Raw genomic sequence first — 16,368 nt, forward strand, 5'->3', positions numbered from 1 at the left:
TGTTGTTATATTTTCTTTTTAATCTCTAATGTCATTGATTTGGGTCGTCTTTTTTTTTAGGTTAGTTGGGCCAATGATTTTTCATTTTGTTTATTTTTCAAAAAAAACAGCTCTTAGTTTCAGTGTTTTTTTATATTATCTTTTGATTTAAATTTTGTTAACTTCTTCTCTAATTTTAATTATTTATTTTTTCCTACTAATTTTGGGGTTGGACTGCTGTTGTTTTTCTATGCCTTGAGATGCATTTATAGTTCATTTATTTGGTGTCTTTCCAATTTCTTGATTTAGGCACTGATTGCTATAAGCTTTCCTTTTAACACTGATTTTGCTGTATCCCATAAGTTTTGAGATGTTTTATTATCATTTTCATTCATTTTTTGATTTTTTTATTTCCCTTTTGATTTATTCCATGACCCACTGTTCATTCAGGAGCATATTGTTCAGTCTCCATGTGTTTTCATGTGTTCTAAAGATTTTTGAAATGTTGACTTCTAGTTTCATTCCAATGTGGTCTGAGAAGATGCATGGTATGATTTTGATCACTTTTTTTTTTTTATTTGCTGAGACTTGCTTTATGGCATAGCATGGGTCTATCTTAGAGAAAGTTCCATGCACTGGTGGCTGTGAGCCACCATCTTACCAAGTTGAGATAAGAAGAAATTGCCTCATGCTCTGCCACATGCAATTTTAGCTGAGAGAGAACTCTGCAGTCACCCACTGACTTTTACTCCAGCCTGGGAAGTTGACTACTGTCTTAGCAATTACCAGGCTTAGAGAAGGGAAGCCGCACTACTGCCTTCCCCTCCCCACCCTAACCTGCAGATCAGCAGCCTGAACAGAGCCAGGTGATATTGCAGGTCTCTGTTCTACGACTACCAGAATCAGTCAAAGTTAGAGTCACAGCAACAGTGAGGCAAAGCAGGTTCCCAGCATCTTGTGACTGTGGGAGTTTCTGGGCATTAGCCCCAGAGCCATGGTCACAAACTCTGTGTGAGCCAGAGAAATTCCTCTTAGCTTCTGTGAGCTAGCACCAGAAGCAACCTATAAAAAATCTATCCCCACACTGGAAGATCTCGGTAATGACCCCGCTGTACCCTGTAACCCCAAGACTGTGGTAACAACTACTTCTAAATCTCTCAGTCCCATTGGGATCTTCCTGGTGGACCTAGGAAAGAACCTATATGCATTCTACCTCCCTAGACTCATACTGCCAGAGCAAAAAAATCCTGTATACCTCATAGTCACCCTGCAGGATGAGAGCAGAGTTCAGTTCATATCCCCTAGTCCCAGGAGTACGGCTGTTGGTGTTATAAACCTAGATGCAAAAATCCTCAAAAAAAATATTAGCTAATTGAATCCAACAACAAATCAGAAAGTTCATTCTCCCAAATTGGAATTTATTCCTGGGATGCAGAGATGGTTCAGCACATTCAAGTCAATAAACATGATACATCACATTAACAAATTGAAGAATAAAAATCATATGATCATCTCATGAGATGCAAATAAAGCATTTAATAGAACACAACATCCTTTCATGATAAAAATAAATAAAAACATTAACAAATTGGGTATACGAGGAACATACTGCAACATAAGGCAATTTATGAAAACTGACAGCCAGCATCCTATAGAATGAAGAAAACCTGGATGAATTTCCACTAAAATCTAGACTCAGACAAGGATGCCCATTCTCAATGTAACTATTCAATATACCTCTGGAAGTTTTCATCAGAGCCATTAGAGGAGAAAAAAAAAAATCAAAGGGATACAAATGAGAAAGGAGGAATTCAAATTATCCTTGTTTGCAGATGACCTGCATATGGGGAATCAAAAAACTCCACTAAGAGACTCCAGTACTGTGGCATAGAGGGTAAAGCCGCCACCTGCAGTGCCAGCATCCCATATGGGCACCACACCAGTTTGCTCCTCTTCCGATCCAGGTCTCTGCTATGGCCTGGGAAAGCAGTAGAAGATGGTCCAACTCCTTGGGCTCCTGCACCTGCATGGTAGAACTGGAAGAAGCTCCTGGCACCTAGCTTCAGACTGGCGCAGCTCCAGCCATTGAGGCCAGTTGGGGACTGCACAAGCAGATGGAAGACCTCTCTCTCTCTCTGCCTTTCCTTCTCTCTCTGTGTAACTCTGACTTTCAAATAAATAAATAAATCTTAAAAAAAATAGAGAAGAGAGACTATTGGAATTCATAATAGAGTTTGGCAAAGTTGCAGGATCAATACACAAAAATCAATAGAATACACATTCTTCTCATCAGAGCATGGAACATTTTCTAGAATAGATCATATATTAACACACAAACCAAGCCTTAGTAAATTTAAAGATTGAAATCATACAAAGTAACTACTAAGAACATAAAGAATAAAGTTGAAATGAACAAGAAGAATGGAAGACTCAAAAATACTTAGAAATTAAAAAAGATGCTACCGAATGATCAATAGATCATAGAAGAAATTATAAAGGAAATCAAAAAACTTTCTTGACATTAATGAAAATGAAGACACAACATATAAAAATTTGTGGGATATTACAAATGCATAATAAAATAAATAAATGCTGGCAAGGATGTGGGCAGAGGGAAGGTATGCTGGGAAGTAACACTATGCTCCTAAATCTGTATATGTGAAATTTGTTTACCGTATATGAACAAAAATTTAAAAAGAAATGAAATATAAAAGACTACAGATTGAATTTTAAAAATACTGAAGTTAATTAAGTGTTTAAATTAAAATAAAGAGAAATGTCACAAATTAAATATTAATGAATCATCTCAAAGACTTAGAAAACCAACAGCAAACCAAATCCAAAACCAGTAGGAGTGAAAAATAATAAGAGCAGAAGTAGATGAAATTGAAACAAAAAAAAAATATCACCAGGCCAGCACCGTGGCTCACTAGGCTAATCCTCCACCTGTGGCGCCGGCATCCCAGGTTCTAGTCCCAGTTGGGCTGCTGGATTCTGTCCCGGTTGCTTCTCTTCCAGTCCAGCTCTCTACTGTGGCCCGGGAAGGCAGTGGAGGAAGGCCCAAGTACTTGGGCCCTGCACCCGCATGGGAGACCAGGAGGAAGCACCTGGCTCCTGGCTTCGGATCAGCGCAGCGCGCCAGCCATAGTGACCATTGTGGGGTGAACCAACGGAAGGAAGACTTTTCTCTCTGTCTCTCTCTCTCTCACTGTCTAACTCGGCCTGTCAAAAAAAAAAAAAAAAAAAAAAACACACACACACACACAAAGAACATATAGATAATCTAAACAGAATTATAACAAGCAATGAGATTAAAGAAATAATAAAAAATCTTCCATCAAGAAAAAGTCCAGGACCTAATGGTTTTATTATCCAATTCTACAAAACATTCAAAGAGGAACTAACTCCAATATTTTCAAACTATTTCACAATATTGAACAGCATGAAACTCTGCCAAAGTCTTTGTATGAAGCCAGCATCACTTTTACACCAAAACCAAAGACAGGACATAAAATCTATGGACCTATATCATTAATGAATAAAGAAGCAAAGATTCTCAACAAAATACTAGCAAACCAAATCCACAACCATGTCAAAAATTTCATACATCACAGTCAAGTGGGATTTGTCTTAGGGATTTAAGGGTAGTTCAACATTCTTAAATCAATAAATACCATAAATCACATCAACACCAAAAGATTGAAGAACAAAAAGCATATAGTCTTCTCAATAGAAGCAGAGAAAGCATCTAATATTCAATACCCTTTCATGATTAACAACCTTCCAAATACAGGTCAAGAAGGAATACTTCTCAAAATTACAGAGGCTGTTTATGACAAACCAACAGCCAATATCATCCTGAGTAGGGTAAAGCTGAAAACATTTGCCTTCAGATCCAGAACAAGACAAGGATGTGCACTTTCACCCTATTTCTTCGGTATAGTACTGAAGTTTAGCAAGAGCAATTAGGGAGGAGAAAGAAATAAACAATAGGCCGGCGCCGCGGCTCACTAGGCTAATCCTCCGCCTAGCGGCGCCGGCACACCGGGTTCTAGTCCCGGTTGGGGCGCTGGATTCTGTCCCGGTTGCCCCTCTTCCAGGCCAACTCTCCGGGAGTGCAGTGGAGGATGGCCCAAGTCCTTGGGCCCTGCACCCGCATGGGAGACCAGGAGAAGCACCTGGCTCCTGCCTTCGGATCAGCGTGGTGCACCAGCCACAGCAGCTATTGGGGGGTGAACCAACAGAAAAGGAAGACCTTTCTCTCTGTCTCTCTCTCTCACCGTCCACTCCACCTGTCAAAAAACAAACAAACAAACAAAAAAACCTAAACACTCCACTCCACAAAAAGCTGCCAGCAATAATAAACCAATTCAAAAACCAGTAGCTTTTTTATATGCTAATGATAAGCTCACTGAAAAAGAAACCAAGAACAAAATCCCATTCACAATAGCCACCAAAAAATCTAATATTTAGGATAAAATTAACCAAAGAATTGAAAAATCTGTATAATGAAAATTATTAAACATTGATGAAAGAAATCATTAAGGACATACACAAAAAATGGAAATATATCCCTCACTTGTGGATTAAAATAATCAATATCATTAAAATGTCTATAATACCTAAAGTAATTTACAGATTCAAATTCAATCCCTATCAAAATACAAATGACATTCTTTTCAGAATTAAAAAAAGCAATCAAGCAATTCTAAAATTCATGTGGAATCACAAAAGACCCAGAATAGCCAAGGTGTTCCTGAGCAACAAAAATCAAGCTGGAGGCATCACAATATCTGACCTCAAAGCATACTACAAAGCCATAGTAATTAAAACAGCATAGTACTGGCATAAAAACTGGCAAGTAGTTCAATGGAACAGAACAGAGGGCCTAGAAATTAATTCAAGCACACACAGCCAACTGATGTTTGACAGAAGCTCTCAGAGCATATAATGAAATAAAGATAATCTCTTCAACAAATGGTGCTGGCAAAACTATGTGTATATATGTAGAAGAATGAAATTAGATCCATAACTCTCACCAGATATAAGAATCAAATCACAATTGATCAAAGATCTAACTTAAAGACCTGATACTATGAAGTATCCAAAAGAAAATGAGGGGAAAATACTTTAAGACACTGGAATAGGTGATGAGTTCTTGGATAAGATCCCCAAAGCACAGGCATCAAAAGCAGAACTAAATAAATGGGATTATATAAAATCCAGAAGTTTCTGCATGGCAAAGGAAACAATCAATCAAAGGAAGAGATATTCAACAGAATGGGAAAAAATATTTGTGAGCTACCCATCCAACAAAGGTTTAATAACCCAAATATATAAGCAACATTTGAAACTCGACAACAACAACAAATACAGTTAAGAAGTGGACAAAAAGGATCCCAATAGACACTTCTCAAAAGAAGAAATACAAATGGCTGACAAATACATGAGAAAATTTTCAACATCACTAGCCATAAAGAAACACAAATCAAAACCACAATGAGTTGTCACACCTGTCTGAATGATTAAAATCTAAAACACAGGGAGTGACAAATGCTGGGGAGAGTGCGAAGAAAGGGGGACCCTCAGAAACTCTTGGTGGGAATGTAATTTAGCCACTGTTGAAAACAGTGTGGAGATTTTTTTTGAAACTAGAAATAAAAATACCATATGATCTAACAATCCCACTACTGGTTATATAACCAAAAGACATGTGTCAAAGAGATACCTGCTTCACCATGTTTGTAATAGTACTGTTCACAATAGCTGAAAAGTGGAATTAACCATGGTGTCCATCATCAGATGAATGGATAAAGAAAATGAGGTACATATGCACAATGGAATATTTTCAGCTATTAAAAAAATGAAATTCTACTGTTTGGATCAAAATAGATGCAACTTGACGACATCATTTTGAGTGAAATAAGTTAGACACAGAAAGACAAGTATCAGGGCCATCACTGTGGCATAGCAGGTAAAGCTGCTGCCTGCTGTGCTGGCATCCAATGTGGGTGCCGGTTCTAGTCCCGGCTGCTCCACTTCCAATCCAGCTCTCTGCTATGGCCTGAGAAAGCAGGGGAAGATGGCCCAAGTGCTTGGGGCCCTGTGCCAGTGTGAGAAACACAGAAGAAGCTCCTGGCTCTTGGCTTCAGATCAGCGCAGCTCCAGCCATTGCAGTCAATTTGGGGAGTGAACCAGCAGATGGAAGACCCCCCCGCCTCTCTCTCTCTCTCTCTCTCTCTGCCTCTCTGTGTAACTCTGGCTTTCAAATAAATAAATCTTAAAAAAAAAAAAAAAAAAGAAAGACAAATATCGCATGTTCTCCCTTGTATGTGTGTGTCGGTGTAGGGGGGAGAGAAAGAAAGACAGAAAGAAAAAGAGGAAGGGAGGATAGGGAGGAAGGAAGGGAGGGAGGGAGACAGGAAGAGACTATGTGTATCAGTACTGCTGCAAATATAGTTTTGTAAAACTTTGTTTCATAACTTTGTCAAAGCAATCATTAAGAAATTTATACTACTATAGTTTTTTTTTTTTTTTATTTGACACCTAGTGTTATAGACAGAGAGAGAGAAGAAAGGTCTTCCTTCCATTGGTTCACCCCTCAAATGGCTGCTATGGCTGGAACTGCACCTATGAGAAGCCAGGAGCCAGGTGCTTCTTCCTGGTCTCCCATGTTGGGTGCAGGGCCCAACCACTTGGGCCATCCTCCACTGACTTCCCAGGGCCACAGCAGAGAGCTGGACTGGAAGAGGAGCAACCGGGACTAGAACCTGGTGCCCATGTGGGATGCCAGTGCCACAAGCAGAAGATTAACCTAGTGACCCAAGGCTCCAGCCCCTATAGTTTTAATGATCTATGATTTCTTTAAAATATAAATATGGGTGAAATAGTCATTTTCCCATTCAATTATTGTTTAGAGCCATTGCCTATATTCCCACTAAGAGTCTTTTTGCTTTTTACTTGCTAAACTTTTTATTTGGTGAAGAATTATGCCTTTTTAGTATATTGTAAAATTAAAGCATGTTATCTGAAAAGCCAAAAAAAAAAAAAAAAAAAGAAAGGAAGGGAGAGGGAGGGAGGATTGAGGGGAGACAGGAGGAGGAACGGAGTGAGTATCATTACATTCTTAGAATTGTGTCTATGAACTATATTGAATCTGTTAAAAACTAATTAAAATTAAAAAAAAAAAAGAAAGTTCATATTTTGGTCTTACCATATGTTATGGATTGCATAATGATTTGTATATCCCAAAAAGGCCTATATGTTGGGTTCCTGGTTCCCAAAGTACTATGTTAAAAGTTAATGGATTGGCCGGCACCGCGGCTCAATAGGCTAATCCTCCACCTAGCGGCGCCGGCACACTGGGTTCTAATCCCGGTTGGGGCACCGGATTCTGTCCCAGTTGCCCCTCTTCCAGGCCAGCTCTCTGCTGTGGCCAGGGAGTGCAGTGGAGGATGGCCCAAGTCCTTGGGCCCTGCACCCCATGGGAGACCAGGAGAAGCACCTGGCTCCTGCCATCGGATCAGTGCGCTGAGCTGGCCGCAGCGCGCCGGCCACGGCGGCCATTGGAGGGTGAACCAACAGCAAAAGGAAAACCTTTCTGTCTGTCTCTCTTTCTCACTGTCCATTCTGCCTGTCAAAAAAAAAAAAATTTAAAAAATAAAATAAAAGAGAACTAGGCAAGGACAAAAGAATTCATACATGTGCAGATTTCAAATATGTCTTTTTGATCTTATTTGCTTATGTGGCTATTTGGGCGAGAGAGGATACTTGTTGAATCAAGACATCATATCAAGCATGTATCTCAAATCCTCAAATTCCGGGGCCAGCGCCATGGCTCACTTGGTTAATCCTCCACCTGCAGTGCCAGCATCCCATATGGGCGCCAGTTCTAGTCCTGGTTGCTCCTCTTCCAGGCCAGCTCTCTGCTGTGGCCCGGGAAGGCAGTGGAGGATGGCCCAAGTGCTTGGGCCCTGCACCCCATGGGAGACCAGGAGAAGCACCTGGCTCCTACCATCGGATCAGCGTGGTGCGCCGGCCGCAGTGCGCCAGCAGTGGCGGCCATTGGAGGGTGAACCAACGGCAAAAGGAAGACCTTTCTCTCTGTCTCTCTCTCTCACTATCCACTCTGCCTGTCAAAAAAAAAAAAAAAAAGTTAATGGATTAGTGCTAGTGGTTAATGAATTATGATATCTAGGAGGTGATCCCAGTGTGAGGTCTTCAGGTTACTGGGGATGTTCCCTTGGAAGATGGTTCTTCTGAGAGGTATGGATACGCAAGCTGAGAGCGGCCAAGCCAGATCAGCCTAGCTGTACCGCCTCTGCTTCCTGGCTCACCATGGGATCCACCCAATGCATACACTCAGTTTTCTATTGTCTTCATCAGCTGCAAGGCTAATGGTATACCCAGTCTAAACCGGGAAAATCCAAAGCTGTAAGATGAAATAAATCTTTCACTTTCCTAAAATGCCGCCCTTAAGCATTTTAGTTGTAGCAATAGAAAGCTAATACACAGGAATTGATTTTGAATAACAAATAATCTATTCTACAAAAATATTCCCACTTCCTTTATTTATAACTGTTACATTCCAAAATTGTTTTCTCCATTTTCAATTAACATGTAATACTTGTATGTATTTGTACAGTATAATGTGATATTTCAACTTGCTATATAGTATATCCTGATCAGAACATGGCAGTTACCCTTTCTCTCTCCTTATCATCTCTTTATGTTTGGAGTCCTTAAGCTCCTCTCTTCTAGTTCATGAAATTTATAATATGTTACAGTAGACTACAGTCTTCCCACTCTGCTGTGCAACACTAGAACTTATTCCTTCTATCTAGCTATGTCTTGGTAGCCATTATCCCAAACTTGAATTATGACATACATTTGCATAATGCTTTTCATGTTCCAAACTCCGTAACTTATGTTAATTTTCTGTGTGATATAGTATATAGTATTTCCTATTTTAGAAAATTAGGGAAATGAAGCTCAAGGTGGTCACCAGTTAAATCTAAGCCTAGAAAAGACCTTGTGTTCCCAAGTTTATAACAATTATTTATTTGAAAGGCAGTTACAGAGAGAGAGCAAGAGAGAGAAAGACAAAAAGTGAGAGATCTTCCATCTACCAGTTCACTCTCCAAGTGGCTGCAACAGCCATACACAGGCCAGTGCAAAGCCAGGAACCAAGAACTTCTTCCAGGTCTCCCAAAAGAGTGGCAGGGACCCAAGGAATTGGGCCATCTTCAGCTGCTTTCCCAGGCAGATTAGCAGAGAGCTGGATCAGAAGTGCAGCAGCCAGGACTCAAACCAGCACCCATATAGGATGCTGGTCTCTGGTGGTAGCTTGACCCACTATGCTACAATGCTAGTCCTATGGTTCCAAGTTTATTTAAAAATATATAGACAGAAAGAATTTAAATATTCTTCCTCTAGAAATGCTACACTCCTCATTCAGCTTCTTCTACTACAATACTTAACCTAGTATGTAATTAAATATTAGTGAGACCTCTTATGAATACATAAGCATTAAAAGATAAGCTCCAAAAGTCTACTTTGCTTACCACCATAAATTTTGTTATGGCCTTTGGCATGTTACAGCTATTCAAGGGGTGATTTTTTTTTCATGAATTATGGATGATATTTTCAAATTGTGCCTAATATATTACTCCACTGTAATTGCACCTCAACTACATCACCTGAAGCTCATTACACTTAACTGTCTTGGTATACACACTGTTTTATTCTACCAGACTGGAGACTTAACTATGGTTCTTAAGAATCTAGCACAGGCCCATGTACTGTAGTGGTACCCTATAATTATTTCAGGAAATGAATTTTTTTTCCATGCAAAGAAGCTATTAGAATAATTTTTAATCTGCGCTCACATTTTAGAAATAATCAACCTATCAGTAAATCCTTAATAGATTCAAGACGTCAAATCCTTTACTAAAGACAGTTTCTCAGCCCTTGAATAATTTTCACTTGGTCAAGATCCCAGACTCTTGACACAGATAAGAGCTATCCCTATGAGGTCAGAGCTTCCTTTATTTTTTGTTTTATATATATTTTTTATTTTATTATTTTTTTTTTGACAGGCAGAGTGGACAGTGAGAGAGAGAGAGAGACAGAGAGAAAGGTCTTCCTTTGCCATTGGTTCACCCTCCAATGGCCGCCACGGCCGGCGCACTGCGGCCGGCACACCGCACTGATCCCATGGCAGGAGCCAGGTGCTTCTCCTGGTCTCCCATGTGGGTGCAGGGCCCAAGGACTTGGGCCATCCTCCACTGCCTTCCCTGGCCACAGCAGAGAGCTGGCCTGGAAGAGGGGCAACTGGGACAGAATCCGGTGCCCTGACCTGGACTAGAACCTGGTGTACCGGCGCCGCAGGCGGAGGATTAGCCTAGGGAGCCGCGGCGCCGGTCTCAATCCCTATGAGGTCATAGCTTCCTTTAAAAAGAGAGCCTTCTTTCTCAGGGTGATAGACAACAGAGCAAGTTAAGGAAAACATGAACACTCAGATTGGCCATTTGAACTCTGACATTTCTTGCCAACATCTTAATATTGTCTGTAATTGCTCCCAATTTGGTTGCTAATTCCCTGAAACAAGTTGAGGTTTTTTTTTATGTTCTATTTCTTTTATTTACATGACCGTTATACTTTAATACAAGAAATGCCCCCAGTAAAAAGTTTTGACCTAACATTCTATACAAGTATAAGTTGCACATCATAAAACTAGAAGACTGAACATTTCCAAATGATTTCCTCCATACCTCAAAGGGAAAAGTGACATTTTCAGTCCTTGCTTCTCAATCAGGAATAAAGTTCTCCCAATTTAAGAAGGGAAAACAGCAGTAAATCAAAGACATTGTAAAGGTCAGTAATATACGACATGGAATTGAAGTCTGTAAGGAAAGTCACTACTTAAAAAAGATAAAGCTATCCACTCAACCTTCAAATATACTAATTAAACTGATATCTTCCTAAGGAAAAGTGCTAAGTCAAATACTTCACAAAATAACAGCCTAGATTCACTGAAATTTAATTTCATATAACAATGAGATTCTTAAATGTCATTCAAACCACTATATAAATTATGTCAATGGTGACATAAAAAGATATTTTTATTAGTAGTATGACTCAAATTTGAGTTTTCTTATTTTGAGGTTTTATTTATTGAGAATTAAATTTGGTTTCCCTTACATATTTTATTTTAAGGCAGACCTGGGGTTCAAACCACTCCAGATAGAACCATTCTTAATTTTATACCTGAAAAAGAGCTGACCAATCTATTGCTAATTTTGGATCATTTACTTTAGATCTTTGTGCTTTTACCCTCAGTAATCATAGCAATATGAAAACATCATAATTATAAACTAATAAATATGAGTTTAAAACCAGCATGTGGATTTTTTAGGCATTTCTATTTTATAAAATTTCTCATTTGCCACCTTACCCTTGCTACAATAATGCTTAAGATTTGGTTTTGCTATAAGCACAAAAATTATAATTTCTAAATATGTCTAAATAGTACCCCATCCAAATATTCTTTAGCTCTTAAAGTGTGAAAAATATATCCACAAACCTGATAAACAGGGTTAAGACCTTGTTTTCTGAAAAAAACAAGCGTGGAGTAATTACTGTATGAGACATGAGGCTACAGGGGATCAGTATATTATATGTTGTCACTTGAGCTGAAGGCAATTGAGAAGCAGCAGGACAAATTCCCTGCTCTCTCTCTTTCTTCATAAAACTAGGGTATATCTTTCCCTTTATGAAGGTAACATAAATCTCTGTTTATAAGGGTGTTATGGTCTCCTATACCAGGAGGAAGAAAAATACACTTAACTGCATAACAAACCATACTTAACAACTCACATGTACTGTACACTCTTAGTTGCATCCTTACAATTTATCACCTTGAGGAGATCAACAGTCTTCCCTCATTGTCTAATTACTTCTCTATAATTTATTGGCCTTTGTTAAAGTGGTATATATGCCTCTGGACCAAAGAACCTCTAGGTTTTCCCTTTTTTCTAACTCTTCATGCACATAAAAATATGAGCACCAATAAAACAATATATAGTGATGTAATGATAGAAATATGATAAGTTAGAAGGTCCTAGCTCTTGTGTCCACATAGAAACACTGATTTCACAACCATCCCTGGATAAAGAAAAAGAAAAACTCACCTGAAGTTTAACCAGATTACAGGGAGAGATTCCAAGATGGAAAAATAGGGAGGGATCTTGCTGCTCTAGTATAGGGGAAAATAGATAGAAAAAAGTGGAGAGAGTAAAATATCGGGAAAGAATTAGGGAGAAAACTGCAGAAGAAACCACACACAGTAGAGGGATACTGTGACCCCAGCAGGCAAGAGCCTCAGCACAGCTTTGGAGAGTGAGGTGAGACAAGAGAGCAGCAGCCCAAGCCAATGGCAATAAAGCTGCAAGAAGTACCTAACATGAGTCTGGCTTGGAACCCAGTGGAAGACAGTGTACCTGCCAACCTAGAGGGACACAGCGGGGATGAGGCACATTTCTATCTCCCTGACTACTCAGGACTGGTGTCCCATAACTGGCTAAGCAAGGACAGATGCCATTTTGGACATAGTAACAGCTACGCCACCTTTTGTCTGTGAACCCAGCAACCACTAGCTAAGAGGAGATGCCTAAGTCTGGCTGGGAGAATTGACAGGGTGTTGGTTTCACAGTTGGAACTGTGAAAACACTGTAGATGCATGAAAGAGCTCAGCGTGTGGATTTGACTTTGGGCAGTCACTGTGGAAGCTCCACAGATCAGGGCAACTTGATTGCCTGGTGAGGTTCATTGCTGTGAGATCCAACTCCCAGTTGGGGCGCCGGTTCTGTCCCTGTTGTTCCTCTTCCAGTCCAGCTCTCTGCTGTGGCCTGGGAGTGCAGTGGAGGATGGCCCAAGTCCTTGGGCCCTGCACCCTCATGGGAGACCAGGAGGGGGCACCTGGCTCCTGGCTTTGGATTGGCGCAGCGCACCAGCTGTAGCAGCCATTTTGGGGGTGAACCAACGGAAGGAAGTCCTTTCTCTCTCTCTCTCTCTGTCTCACTGTCTAACTCTGCCTGTCAAAAAAAAAAAAAAAAAAAAAAAAAAAGAAGAAGAAGAAGAAAAGAAAATTATAAAACTAAAAACCAGTGTTGGAAATTTATGAGATACTCTCAAATGACCCAACCCAACATACATGTTTAGGAGTTCCTAAAGTCATGGAAAGACATAATGGATTAGAAGGCATTTTTAGTGAAATAATTACAAAAAAAAAAAAAAAAACCTCCACTAATTTTGACAAAGAAAGGGATGTCCAAGTATAGGAAGCACTTAGCACTCCTAATAGACATGAACAAAAAAGATCTTTACCATGACACGTTGTAGTCAAACTCTCCACATAAAGAAAAGATTCTAAAATATGTATTAGAGAAACATCAGATTACTTTCAGAGGATCTCCAATTAGACACAACTGACTTATCATCAGAAATCCTACAGGCTAGGAGAGAATGGTGAGATATATTTCAAGTCTTAAGAGAAAAAAAGTCAACCCAGAATATTGTACCCTGCAAAACACTATGAATGAAGGTAAAGACCTTATATAACAAACAGAAGTTGAAAGAATTTGTCACCACTCATCTAACCTTACAAAAGATGCCTAAGGATATGCTACACACAGAAACACAGAAATATTGTCATCACAATGAAAGGTGAATGCAGAAAATGATCTAGTAAAAGTACAAAGGAAATCAAAAGTAAACAATAGGAATACTTATGGGGAAATGGTAGGGTCAAGTTGTTACTTTATCAATAGTCATCTTGAATGTAAATGGCCTCAACTCTCCAGGTAAATGATACAGAATAGCAAATTAATTAAAAAATAAAACCTACCCTTTTGCTGCCCACAAGAAACACATCTCATCAACAAAGATACAGGCAGACTGAAAGCAAAAACATGTAAAAAGATATTCCATTTTAATAGAAACCAAAAAAGAGCAGGTTTAGCCATCCTAATATGAGACAAAATAGACATTAACACAAAAACTATTAAAAGAGCCAAACAGGGGCACTATGTAATGAAAAAGTCACCAATTCAACAGGAAAATATGACTATAATAAATATATATGCACCTAATTACATAGTACCTGGTTATTTTAAAAAATGTTAATGGATACAAAGGGAGATGTAGCCTCCCAGACAATAGTTATAGGGAACTTCAATACCCCTCTTTCAGCAAAGGACAGATCAACAAGACAGAAAATCAGCAAGGAAACAATAGAGTTAATTGACACTATAGACCAAATGGACCTAAATGATACACAGAGCATTTCATCCTGTAGATGCAGAATACACATTCTTCCCCTCAGTGCATGGAACTTTCTCTAGCATTGACCACTCACTAGGCAATAAAGCAAGTCTCAGCAAATTCAAAAAAATCAAAATCTTACCATTGTTTCTTCCGTAACCACAAAGGAATGAAACTGGAAATCAACAACTCAAGAATCTCTAGAACATATGCAAACACATGGAGACTGAACTACATGCTCCTGAATGAACAAAGGTCTTAAGAGAAATCAAAAGAGAAATAAATCCAAACATCTCTGGAAATGAAGGAAGATGTCAATACAACATCTCAAAACTTATGGGATACAAATAAAGAGTGATAAGAGGAAAGTTTTAGCAATGGGTGCCTTCATCAAGAAATTGGAAAGGTACCAAATAAATGAACTATTAATGCATCCCAAGGACATAGAAAAACAACAGCAATCCAAACCCAAAATTAGTAGGGAAAAATAAATAATTGAAATTAGAAGGAAATCAACAAAATTGAAACCAAAAAAAATTTTAAAAACAGTGAAACAAAGACCTGTTTTTTGGAAAAAATAAACAAAATTGACAAACTACTGGCCCAACATACCAAAAAAGGAGAGAGAAGACTCAAATCAATAAAATTAGAAATAAAAAAGGAAATATAACAAAAGATACCACAGAAATAAAAAAAAATCAGAAATTACAACAAAGAGCCATATGTGAACATATTGGGAAACCCAGAATAAATGGATAGTTTCCTAGACACATACACCTACTTAAATTGAGCCATGAAGACACAGAAAACCTAAGCATACCAATAATCAAGTCAGAAATTGAATCATTAATAAAGACCCTCCCAGGATGGGGTGGCTTCACTGCCAATTTCTACAAGATATTTAAAGAACTAACTCCAATTTTTTCAAGCTTTTCAAAAAGTTCAAAGGGACAGAATCCTCCCAAACTTGTTCTATGAAGCCAGGATCACCTTAATTCCTAAATCTGAAAAGATATAATAGAGAAAGAGAACTACAGACCAATTTCCCAGATGAACACATATGTAATAATCCTCAATAAAATACAAGCCAATTGAATCCAACAACACATGAGAAACATCATTCAGCCAGACCAAGTAGAATTTATCCCTGCTATGCAGGAATGGTTCAACATTCACAAATCAATCAACATGATATACAACATTAACAAATTGAAGAACAAAAATCGTTTGATTATCTCAATAGATGCAGAGAAAGCATTTGATAAAATACAACATACTTTCATGATGAAAACTTTAAGCAAACTGGGAATAGAAGATACATTGTTCAACAGAATCAAGGCAACTTATGCCAAACAAATGGCCAGTATCCTATTGAATAGGGAAAAGTTGGAAGCATTCCCACGAAGATCCAGAACCAGACAAGGATGTCCATTTGCGCCACTGCTATTCAATTAGATCCTGGAAGTTTTAGCCAGAGCCATAATGCAAGAAAAGGAAGTCAAAGAGAAAGAAATTTGCAAAGGAGGAAGTCAAACTATCCTTATTTGCAGATGATAAGATTGAAACTCATAAAATAGCTTGGAAAAGTGGCAGGATATAAAGTAAACACATAATATTCAATAGCCTTTTTATACACAAAGCTATGGATGAGAAAGAACTTCTAAATAAATCTCATTCACAATAACCACAAAAAATTAAACACCTTGGATTAAATTTAACCAAGGAAATCAAAGATCTGTATGATGAGAATTACACACATTCTAGATAAAAATAGAAAAAGAAACAAAAAAAAAATAGAAAAATCTTATGTGTTCATGGATTGGAACAATCAATATCAACAAAATGTCCATACTGCTGAAAGCTACTTACAAGTCAATGTGATAGAAATCAGCATACAAAGGACTCTTCTTAGATATAGAAAAATGGTGCTGAAATTCATATGGAAACACAGGAGATCCTGAATAGCTAAAGCAATCTTATACATCAAAAACAATGCAAAGGCATCACAAATACCAGATTTCTAAACAAAGTACAGGGCAATTATAATCAAAACATCCTGGTACTGGT

The sequence above is a fragment of the Oryctolagus cuniculus genome, chromosome 5 (assembly GCF_051225735.1).
Source record: "Oryctolagus cuniculus isolate XC-2025 breed Fujian yellow rabbit chromosome 5, ASM5122573v1, whole genome shotgun sequence".
In the NCBI taxonomy this organism is placed as follows: Eukaryota; Metazoa; Chordata; class Mammalia; order Lagomorpha; family Leporidae; genus Oryctolagus; species Oryctolagus cuniculus.